This window comes from Chenopodium album, chromosome 13, assembly GCF_948465745.1.
Source record: "Chenopodium album chromosome 13, dcCheAlbu1.1, whole genome shotgun sequence".
Classification (NCBI taxonomy): Eukaryota; Viridiplantae; Streptophyta; class Magnoliopsida; order Caryophyllales; family Amaranthaceae; genus Chenopodium; species Chenopodium album.
The window spans coordinates 40,612,612-40,625,445 of record NC_137846.1 but is presented as its reverse complement, the minus strand read 5'-3'; the positions used below and the strand labels follow the sequence as shown (position 1 = coordinate 40,625,445).

General features: G+C 31.5%; 1 pseudogene across 1 annotated transcript; it reads right to left on the bottom strand.

The window, feature by feature from the left end:
- Positions 1 to 3,015: 3,015 nt before the first annotated feature.
- On the bottom strand, positions 3,016 to 5,709 carry LOC145574765 (uncharacterized; annotated as a pseudogene). Its single transcript, XR_014098166.1, has 5 exons — positions 5,586 to 5,709; positions 5,089 to 5,357; positions 4,037 to 4,212; positions 3,574 to 3,865; positions 3,016 to 3,464 (listed from the first exon to the last, which is right to left on the bottom strand). The product of XR_014098166.1 is annotated as an uncharacterized LOC145574765 (transcript).
- Positions 5,710 to 12,834: the final 7,125 nt, after the last annotated feature.

Here is a 12,834-nt window from a genome sequence, read left to right as displayed (position 1 = left end):
GGACAATGAGCTCATCTCCCCTTGAGTTAGCTTTTGGGGATGGTTCTCCTATTGCCTATATTAGGTTTATTAGATTGGATTTAGATATTGTCGATCATAGGAAATATACGATCAAATCTGCTTATCATGCTATGTGGAACCCTAAATTAAACCACAATTTCATGATATGCAATCTAAAAAAAAAAAAAATATCATAACATGCACAATAGTATTGCCTTTTTCATCACTCAAACTCTACTACTCCTTCCATCCCATAATTTCGTGTTTGTGTTCCGTTTTCTAAATAAAGCACATAGTCATTACTTTTTATCTTTTCCATACAAAATACGGAGTACATATTTATCCAAAAAATCATTATTTACTTTTTTATATCTACTTATTATTCCCATACAATATACTTTACTTTTTATCTTATTAATTACCGTATTTTTTTTGAGAAGGAACAAAATTATGGAACGAATGGCGTATATCACTGTAAAAGAGCTCAAAATTAACCTCGTGAAAATAAACAATATTCCACCGTATAAAAATGCAAAAACATGAGGACATGTTTGAAAATATATGCGAAAGCAAGTGATTATTATTATTTATTATTTTTTTAAACCAAGCACGTGATTTTTTAAAATATGGCAAAAATTATTCCAACGTATAGAAATTAGAAAATGCATACTTCATTGGTGGATTAAAAACTTGTTATTAAGGGCCTGTTCACATTTACTTAATTTCAGTTCAGTTCAGTTCAATTCCAATCAGTTCAGTTCAGTTCAGTTCAGTTCAGTTCCAATCAGTTCAGTTCAGTTCAGTTCAGCTCTTAATTTCTCTCTCACATAAAATATTCATTTCAGCTCAATTCAGTTCAGTTCAGTTCAGTTCCAATCAGTTCAGTTCAATTCAGTTCAGTTCCAATCAGTTCAGTTCAGTTCAGCTCAATTCAGTAAATATGAACAGGCCCTAAGCCTTTTGTGAAAGATTTTAGACCGTCTTCTGTAGTTGAGACTTGAGAGCGGAGGCAATTGAATTTGCTAGGCATATATCCCTGCAAAGGGATCATAATAAAACTTTAATGATCTAACTTTAATGCAGGAACCATCATGACCATTTCCAAAGATCGTGTCAGACCATCTCCTAAACTTTTTGAGATTTTTGCAATTGGCACTGTCATAGGGACATATCTAGCCTTAGTCACTGTGTTATATTATTAGGTTATAAATTGCACAGATTTCTTTGAGGTAATAAATGGTTACTGTATAGAGTAATTCAGACATTAGATGTTTTGGCCACTTCTATTCATTCATCAATTGTAACAGAAGGATTTTGGTGTGAACCCTCTATCTGGAAACGCTGAGAAAATTTCATCTGCTATATATCTGCAAGTTAGCGTTATCAGTCAGGCCCTCATCTTTGTTTCTCGCAGCCAGAGCTGGTCATTTCTGGAGAGACCAGGAGTTCTTCTCATGTCTGCATTTGTCGTAGCCCAACTGGTAACTGAAACATCAAATCTTGTATCCTTTTCCATGCACATAATATTTAATCTCAGTTTTTCTCCTTAAACTGTTAGTGTTAGGAAGGCCCTTTCAGGACCCAGTAAAAAAGTTATCTATGATTCTTTCTTAGTCTAGTGCTCCTCTTTCTCTGACGATATCACATATTCACTAGAATTAATTTAATTCCCTCCATGACCTCGGCTAGTTTATCTCCAATGATATAAATCTGGAACGGAAATAAGATGGGTGTTGCAACTCCGGATCCAAGTTAGTGCTAAAGTTAACATGAATTCTCAAGTTTGCCCTCGTGTTTATATAGATTTTGATATGCACCTCATGATTGCAGGTTTCCTGTTTGATCGATTATTAACTTTTTGATAGCAGGCAATTGCAAAATCATATGTTCATAAACTAAAGATTCTAAGAAAGACTATGGAAAGGAAGAGTGGGAATTCGAGGGTGAGGAGCAACCTGTAACTCGAAGATGGAGTTGTGGTCTGATTGCTGAACAGGCCAAAAGGCATGCTGAGATAGCCAGGTCTTTAGTCAATTTCTTATATTCTTAGAGACCCTGTAATTTTTTTTAGCTTTATTAATGAAACTTGCAGGTTACAGGAGTTTCACACATCAAAAGGACTTGTGAAATCGCTTATGCATTTAAAGAACTTGGATCTTAGTTCATTCTCATCTGCACATACAATCTGTTATGCCATGCAAAATGCAAATATATGAATTTTGGGTGAACAATTCTGCTTGCAGTCAGGAATGATTTCTAGAGTAGTGTTTGAAAGTACCCACATTGATGGATTGTAGATCTGAGAAAGTCATGGTTTGAAAAAGGTATGAGACACCATATATAAACACCCAAGAGCTTGAAGATAATTACCCATACACAAACAAATAATCCCAAGAGGTTAAGATACTCCGTACTCACCCACAAAAACGAACATGAGTGGTTTAAGGATTATCATCCTCCAACACACAAGTTGTACAAGTTTGAGAGGTTTCAGACTTTCAGCAGAGGCATAATCACAAAATAACATCATTTACAGGCAATCCTAGAATCTAGCGTTTCTAAACTAGCAGAACCATAAACTTGAAGACGGGATAATCAACAAATAACCAAAACATGGCACATTTGTGACTCGTAGTACCTCAGGCCTTCAGCTAATCATAATTTTCCTCTGCAAGGAGAAAGTTTGTTGATTGTTAGTGTATTAAGAAAAGAAAAATTCAGTTCAGTATATACCATCGTATTTATATATAATTATACCACTTGGACCCGATTTTGTTACACCTGAGATGGTCTAGCCAAGGGTGAAACCTACATGGCGGCGATGCATAACATTTTAAGATCTGCCACTCAAAGCTTACCTTATTCAATGTGGAGGACAGACATTCTCACTAGCAAATCATCCTTGAAGATGGTGTTTGAACAGCATTTATAACAAATTTACCTCTCAAGCTCTATCGCAGGTCCTCAACCTCTACATGAGACCTCTATGATTTCACACAGATATTAGCAATAATGTATAGAACAAGTAGCCATCGTATATATATACAATTAATCTCATACAACCCTTAAGATCTCATGCATAATACTTTTTCGCAGTAGAAATATAGAAATTGATTTAGTCTAATCTTAGAGGAACTCATATTGTTCACTTAACTGCTATCCATTTCTAGCTAGTCCTAGTCTGAACGCTATATGATTAAATTACACGCACCAAAGCATTACAATCTGCAAATATAAACAAAATTTTAATATACAAAGTTAGACGCCTTCAAAGGTTGCACCCAGTCCAGAGTATTAGAAGGTCTTTCAAATCCAACAATTAGCTCATCACGCTGCTCCATGCCTCCGTGCAATCTACCTATTTGTACTTAAATAGCTGCTTATTCAGTTGATTGATCATGAATTATCAGTCTTCTTCTACAAGAGAGTGCTTTTTCAAGATTTCAATAGTTTCTTCTCTTGCACTGCAAATATTCCAATATATAACATAAGAATTTAACACATCATCATACTAAAACAATTACAAATCAGCACAGAAATATACAGACCATAAGTGTCAATCAGATTTCTAACCTGCCAGGCCTTATTATCTTATATTTTCCAGGACTTGTCAAATCCACTATTGTAGATCCTGCACGGCCCATGGGAAGCTCACCACCATCATACACATAGGCACAGTGTCCCCACAAACTCTCGAAATCTTTGATGCAGACACTGCTACGATGTCCAGTCAAATTTGCACTAGTAAGAGCCAATGCACTTCCAGAACCCCGAGCAATGATCCTTATAAAATCGCTATCAGGCACTCGAACACCAACACTATCTATCCCTGGATTCAATGACTTCTCTAGAATACTTGCCTCTCCTGAAAAAAGTTGACAGATGAGAGTAGACATTATGGTACATTTACCACTCCACAACATCATATTCTATTTAGTTTATGAGTTAAAATGTACTTACACAAGCAGCTACCATCTAACTTATACATTTTTGTTTTTTAAACAAACTATTAAGAATCAAAGAAATGGTTACAAACCTCGCCTCAAAATTAAAGTTACAGGACCAGGAAGGAGCGCGTCAAGCAAAGTATTAGGCAAATGATTTGTAAATGCAAAACGATTTATTTCTGACACATCCCCAACACATATTGCAAGAGGGCTGGTAAGCTTGCGGCCTTTGATCTCATAAATCCTGTTGACAGCTTCTCTAGAGCTGTAGAAACATGAAAGTCAAAGATAATAGGCTTAGAAAGTAAGAAACAAATACAACTTGTTACATGAAACAAATATAAATACGGATATCAAATATCAATATTTTCCGATCCATGCTCACCCCTAGTTTTAAGAAAAAGATCTTAAAATATCCTTACTTTCTTGACTTCAATGCTATAGAGATACAGAAAGGGAGCAGGGGTGTAATTAGTTGGTTACTGTGGTAGAGAGAATCTTGCATTATAAATAACAGGTATCAGCAGATCAGTTATATTTTATATAAGGTCACACATTATTAACCCACATTATGATATCCACCTCATTGTAAGACCAAATTTACCCAACTCAATTATAGAATGAAGCAATAAGTATTGATTAAGTCTGTCATTTTCTACCAATACTCCTATAATGAAGACCACGTACTTATGCTATTTGGAAAGTTCAAAAGGTTCCAACTTGTCTTTAAAGTTGTCCTAGCTTGCAATTCTTTAGAATTTCAACACAAACTTCTTGGAGGAACTTTTAATCACAAACATCATACTAGTAAAAAAATTTCCTAAGGTAACAGCATAACTTATTACCCTCTTAAGCAAAACTTAGCATATTGAGAAATTTATTCAAAACTAAGTTCCTATTATAACATATACTACTACCCTGAGTAATACAAACACCACAAAATTCTCATATTTATTTTATCCAACTTGCTTTAAAATATCAGTCTTTCAATCAAATACCCTTATCAATAGGTTTCTTCATCACATTATCTCCAAAATTCATCCAATTGAACATATCACATCACATATACAAATACAATAACACGAAAAAACTCAACGAAGTTGTAAAATTTAAAAGAATGCACAGTAGTTCAAGAGCATACCAAGCATCACAAGCAAAGCCATACAATGTATCAGTTGGTACAGCAATAACTTTTCCTGATTTTATTGATTGAATTGCCTGCTTTGCAAACTCTTTAGTTGCAGGAAGAACAACCCTTGTCCCATCCTTTAAAGCACCATCACAACCAGCAACCGTTTTCGCCCGAACCCCAGAAAAGGTCCGATGACAATGCTGCTTCAAATTCACACACCCAGGCCCGTCCCTGAGGCAGGGCAGGTGGGGCGGCTGGTGTAATTTCATAGTTAAATCCTAACATTAAAGGGTTGTGCAATACATTAGCAACCAAATTTGATTCGAAAAATCACATAATTTTAGGATTCAATAATCAAATTAGGCTCATAATTTTCTTTTGTTTTGGTTATCTTAGAATTTAGAAGCAATAGTTGAGATTTTCGAACCCTACACTTAATGCAGTGACAATTAAATAAGAAGTGAAATTGATGTGATGATAACAAAAACAAACAACTGTCAACTAACCTCAGAAGCTGCTTCAATGGGGGATGCAACAGCGCTTCAATTAAGAACGTTGTGTGCGCTTCGATGGAGAACGTTGAGAGAGAGAGAGAGGTAGGGGCGTATGACTGTATGACCCGCCACAAATTTTATTTATTTATTTATTTATTTTTTTTTAATGGGAAGTAATAATCATATGATTCATATCATATCATGTATATACAAGTACTTTGGATAACTTTTAAGTTAGTTTAGAGTTTTATTTTCAATAAAACTAGACGAAACTCGTGCGATGCACGGTTTGTTTGAATTTTTTAAAATAATTTTTTTTATATGTATATTTATGTGCTAAAATTTGTTATATATTTAGATAAAATTTCTAATATCAAAAGATGATATTTTATATTTAATTAATTTAAATTGTGAAATCTCATTCGCTAATTTTGCTTACGTGTCATTTAAATTATTTAATTTTAAAAGAAATTAATAATCTTGTATTTAATTGGCTACCACTGAAATTTATTATTTTATATGGCACGCTGAAAAAATTAAATTCTATGTGGCTCTCTAAAAACTCGGGAAAATACTCTCCTTTATATATATACTTGATGAAAGCCCGTGCGATGCACGATTTTTCATATATAAATCTTAAGAAAAGATATTTTCGTATTTGATTTATTTTACTATTTAATAATTTCAGACAAAAATAATAATAATAATTTAATTAAAGTGTTATTGCCTATTACAAAACTATATTTTTTAATGTAATTTTTAATGCGACTTTATTTATTGTTGTTTTGTATTTTATTTGTGGTGGATTGTTATATAAAACTATGAATAAATTGTAAATATGATATCTTTCAAAAAAATAAAAAATTGTACATATGATATTTTATCAGTTACATATTAGGATAAAATATTTAATGTGAAAAGATATATTTTTTTTTTACATATTTAAATCCTAAATCATTATTCGTTGACTTTTTAAAAAATAGAAATATTAAAAAAATAAGAAAAACATGTATACTATTTATGTTCTATTTTGATAGAATCACTAGTTTTGTTCACATTCATATCTCTTCCATCTAATCAAAATGGACAAATAAATCATGTTTAGCAAAAATAAATTTTATATAAATTTAATCTTTATAGTCTTATAAAATAAATTAATATATTACCATGAAGTGAAAAACTGTTGTGAAATTGATAAAAAAAAAAATTTAATTGTACAAAATCAAATCTATGCATTGGAATTTTTTGTTGTAATTTTTATCAAATATTTTTTGTTATGTTATAAGAATTGTCTTACATCATTATTTTGGAAAATTAAATCATTATTTTGTACAATTGTATTTTGGAAAATTAAATCATTATTTTGTTGTCACAGACAATGCGTGAGATATTACTTCTTATTTGTAACGGTTGAAAAGTATTTAATGGAGTAAACTTTTCTTTCAATTAATTTTGGATGAAATTGTACAAAGTTGGCTTTAATTGAGGTATGAATGTAATCACCCTGTAATTAAACATAAAAATTAAGTTAATTTGATGACTTGATTAAGCTACCTAAATCACCAAAAAAATTGTTTTAATCATAAAATTATTAATAAAAACTAAAAAGGTTTATAAAAAATTTAATAAATGTAAACAATTTATAAAGATATAATACTTATTCGTGCTTTGATTTTCCAATCATTCTTGCTAGAAATTAATTCTCTGATTAAATTAGATCTACATGTAAAAACAAAATTCAGTAAACAAAACATAAACATATAATCATTAAGCATTCCAGATAAACACAATGTAAGCAATAATCACAAATATACATTTAAACATGGATTTTAAAAATTAAACTAAAAATTATGCAGCCATTGATGACTTAAAACTGACACAAAATTACTAACACAAAATTCATTGATTTGGTTTTACCATGCTTGATTTAGTTTGTATTGATACAAAATTTTATTGGTGTGTATGATGTGTCAATTTATAGTGGTAGACATCAAAATTTTAATTTAATTATTATTAAGGAATAATTTTTATTTCTTATCATAAACACTATTAAGATTATCTTAGATGTTGATTCTAGTAAATCATTTTATTTAATTTAAAATTTTGTAAATTTATGAAGATCATTCATTAAATATATGGATAAAATTCCTAATATCATAAGATAATTTTTTAATTTTAACCCTAAAGTTATCTTTTGTTTTTTATTTATTTTATATGATGCTTGAATTTAAAATCCCAAACCTTATTCACTAATTTTGCTTATGTGACAATTTAAATTTTTAATTCAAAAAAGAAATGACAAATCTCGTTTTTTTATTGATCAAAATAAGTCTTTTGCCTATGCGTTTATTTAATATACTCGTTCTGTTTAAAATGTTAGTCTCATTTATAATCGTTTAACTATTAAAAATTATGGGGAATTAGTCATATGAGATATAGTTTTATTCATCTCGATGAGTACATTATTAAAATCAAACTTTTATAATATTTGTTAGAGAGAGATTAAAAATATTTGCAATGAAAAATATGCATCCATATATGTAAAAAAAAAAAAATATAATTATTACTTTTTTTTAAGAAGATAATTATTGATTTTTAAAAATAATTTAAATTTTAATTATTCTCTATTCGTTGTTGTTACCTATGTGTCAAAATTCTTAAATCTTATTCGTCACTTTTGCTTAGGTGGCGAGTAAAATTTTTAATTCTAAAATAAATTATTAATCTAATTTTTCATTGGACAAAATAATACATTTTCTTATGTGGCGCGCCAAATGCTCCCAAAAAATGCCTACTTTATTTATATATATTAGATTTGGATAGATTTTGTTAGATAAAATTATTAGTTTAGAGTCATAGATTCAATAAAATACCAATATATCATAGGTATAAATTAAATTTTAGCTTTATTAGGAAAATTTTAAATTTAAACATTAAATAATTATTCCCTCCTTTTTTAAATACTTGTTTCATTTCTCCATGTGCAGAGTTTTAGGAGAAATTGGGAAAAGTAATAAAATATGGAGGTAGTGGGGTAGTTGAGAAAATAAAAAATTGTAAAAAGCAAAAGTAGTGGAAGAATAGGAGGAGGGAGAGTATTATGTTGGGTCCACTAAGGGCATGTTCACATTTACTGAACTGAACTGAACTGAATTGAACTGATTGGAGCTGAATTGAACTGAACTGAACTGAATAGAGTTGAAATGAATATTTTATGAATGAATGAAATTAGGAGCTGAACAGAACTGAACTGATTGGAGCTGAATTGAATTGAACTGAACTGATTGGAGCTGAACTGAAATTAAGCTGAAGTGAACAGGCCCTAAGTGTGAGAATTGAATTAAATATTGTAAAAGCTTTCCAAAAAAAGAAAATGGAGCAAGTATTTAAAAACGGCCGGAAAAGAAAAGTGGAGCAAGTATTTAAAAATGGAGGGAGTATCTTATAAGTTCATTACTCCATATATTTACATCATAATATTCGTGAATACTTCAAAATAATTCTATTTAGGATATTAATTAATAAGCGACTTAAAAATAGTGTCGTGCCATGTAGGTAACAACCTATCATCAGTATGACGTCAGAATTAGACATGGCACAAGACATCATCAACACGTGGCATAAAACTTTCCGTCAAGTGTCGTGCTAGGTAGATAACAACTAATCATTAGTCTGACACGTATGATTTATTTAGATATAATTTTAGGTTAAAAAGTTGATATATTTTGAATATTTTTTTAGGATAAAATTTTCACAAATTCATATATGTGACTAGCCACATGGTGTGGCCACTTCACATAATCACATATCAAGCCATTGTCTCTCAGTTTTTCATGAAGTCTGAACTAATTAGAAAGAAAGAGTTCTTGATATCACGTTTCTTGAAGCCTGAAGTAATAAGAAAGGAAATAGCTCTTGATATTATCGATCTTTAATCCGTCTTCATTGCCCTCAAAGTGTGTTTTATCTACATTTTATAGTTTCTTTACTATCATCTTCGTATTTTTACTTGTCATTCAAACAATTAGTTCTTGTTTTTGAAGAAATGTGTGTTATGAACTAACTACATTATATAATTTAGGAAATTTTAGAAAATAACACCAAAAAAAAAAAAAAAAAAATTTTGATTATAACACCACAAAATATAAAACTTTTATTATAATACCACAAAAAACCAAAAAATAAGATTTCACCACCACATATTAACGCCATGTAAAAAACTGTTAATGGGCCCACATTATATACTTGTCAGCTATATATTGGATAAAAAAAAATTAAAAAAACAATATAAAAAATGAAAAATCCTAAAATCTTAACCCAACCAACCCAGCCACTTGCGCCGATTCAACCTGCCCCCACCGCACTACCCAGCCATCGATGCCGGTTTCCTGAGCCAACCACCCTCAATCGACCACCTGAACGAAGCACCACCCTATCCCCCTAAAACGCCGTATCTTACTTAGCCCAACCCCGATTCATTCGATTTATGGAAACGGGTTAGGGTTCAGGTGAGGGCGGTTCATGGGTTGGTGTGGGTTGGGGTTTCGACAACAGAGGATTTCGACGACATGGTGTAAGGAAGAGGATTTCAGCAACGTGATTTCGGTGACGTTAGCTGGTGGTGGAGTGATGTAGGAGTTCGTTGGCGTTTTGGGTTTGGTGGAAGGATTTCGGTGGCGTTAGTGGTTTTTGGGGAAGGGGAAGGCAAAATTCGGCGATATGGGGTGATTTTGCCGGTTTCGGTGGGGGAGATGGGTGCCAGGAGCCTGGGTTATAGTGTTAGCGGCTGAGGCAAGGTGGCGTCGGCGGTGGGGCTAACTCAGTTAAGGGATTTTTTTTTTAATTTTTATTAATTCAATTTTTAAACCTATAGGCTATTGACACGTGTTAAATTATGGGCCCCACTAACGGATTCCATCCATCCAAGAATCCGTTAAGTGGTGGTGAAATCAAATTTGTGTGTGTTTTTTGTGGTGTTATAATCAATGTTTTTTGTTTTTTTTTTTTTTTTTTTTTTTTTTTTTTTTTTTTGGTGTTATAATCAAAATTTGTGTTTTTTTTGTGATATTATTTTCTAAAATTTCCTATAATTTAAGTTAATTATAGAACATATTTTTGAAATCTTTAACGTGTTTTAGCATAATTTTCATGTATTATCTTGTTTAATTTTAATGTAGATCATTTTTACCTTACAACATTCATATCATAGATATTATTTATAAAAGTGTATCGTCTTGAACTTTTGAATCTTTTATTTGAAGAAAAATCAATGCAAATTAGAACTCTAGACAACCGGAATATAATTTCCTTTAGAAAACAACATGACTGATAATGAGATTCATGTTATATGCCATGTTAAATTTAATTGGTTATTATAAATTAAATTCATAAATTTATCTAATGAGAATCTTATTTTAAAAAAATTATTGGCATGAATATATTATGTTAACAACGTATCGTTTTTCAATCATATTAAATATATTTAATGATTAACACCTTCAAGGAACTGATTCAAGTTGCATGTTTATCTGCCTATTGTAAGTAAAGTAATCTATTATTTATATCACCTTGTTTAACAAGTATAAGTTTTGTGAAAAAAAAAAACAAGTATAAGTTGGATTTGGATGCAACTTTTAACGTTTTTCAGGGGAAAGGAAGGATACCTGCTGTGCTTATCTGTGAGACTAGGTGGCAAAGACCTAAAGGGAGTTACATAAAGATATATGGTGCTTGGAGAAAGAATGGACATGTTGCAGGGGCAAGGGCAGTTGCTCGACTTTCGGATGGCACATGGTTCTTTGGCAAGGCATGGAATGTGATGGCAAATAATTCGGCTCAAGCAGAATTAATGGCTATTCGTGGGGGTATGCAAATGGCTGTCGATGCTCAACTCAAGGAAGTAACCATTGAAACTGATGCATTATCTCTCAAGAAAACTATTGATGAAGTGGAGAAGCAGGGCACTCATGAGCTAGCTGTGATTCTTTTGGATATGCATACTCTTCTTGACAAGGGCTGTACTTTCAATTTCAATTATGTTCCTAGGGAAGCAAATAGAGTAGCTCACTACCTCGCTAAGCTTGCCATGGAAACAGGAGGAGGAGCATAGTTCTTTGACGAGGCTTCTAGCTCTGCAAAGGATGCTTATGAAGACGATATTACTGGAAGCATCTAATGCTTGCAATCATTTCAGATGGCTGGTGGACAAACTGATGAAGAACAATCAAACTTTGGTCATTATTAGTATTTCCTGTAACTTTGCTACTATGTTGGTTAAACTTTGTCTTTGTGTTTATTGTTTGCTGATGATCAGCAGCCACTTTGGGCTTAAGGGTCATAGCTTTAATGTGCTTATTGATCCTAATTTTGTAACTTTGATCATCATTTTTAATTAATTAAATCTCCCTTTTATCTAAAAAAAAATCTATTATTTATAAATAATTTCACGTAATTTGTAAATACATAAATTAAATAATTTAAATTTATTTCAATTTAAATATATTAATCTATTACTTAATACTTATAATTGTAACTAAATACTAGCCTAAATAAATCAAATAACTTGGGATAGTTGGAAATATTATTCCCCCACTTGAATGGTGTGGCGGAGAGCATATGAGAAGACAACTTATGTAAAGGGTATTAACTTTTTATGGAGGGAGTAGACAACATGATATATTTACCTTCTTTTTTTTTTTTTTTTTTTTTTTTTTTTGCGAGATATTTACCTCTTCACATCAGTATTTTCTATTTAGTTTATGATAAGCTACAATGCACTGTAGAATCAGCAGATATCTAATTTTATATTTTATTGTAAATCAGACTATTAAGAACCAAAGAAATGATCAGACATGCAAATAAATGATCTATAATAAATGCAAAACGATTGATTTATGACACATCCCAACACATATTGCAAAAGGGCTTGTAAGCTTGCGGCCTTTGATCTCATAAAGCCTATTGACAGCTTTTCTAGAGCTGTAGAAACATGAAAGTCAGTGATAATAGGCTCAGAAGTCAAAACAAATGCATATTGACATTTTAGGCTAGCAACTTGTTACATGAGACTGCACTGTACGTTTAAAATATCCTTATTTTCTTGATCTCAATGCTATAGAGAGATACAGAAAGGGAACTGTGGTGTAATAGTTGGTTACTGTAGTAGAGAGAGCTTTACATTATAAATAGCAGTTATCATCAGTAAATCAGTTATATAAGGTCACGCATTATTAACCCACATAATGATACTCGGCCACCTCGG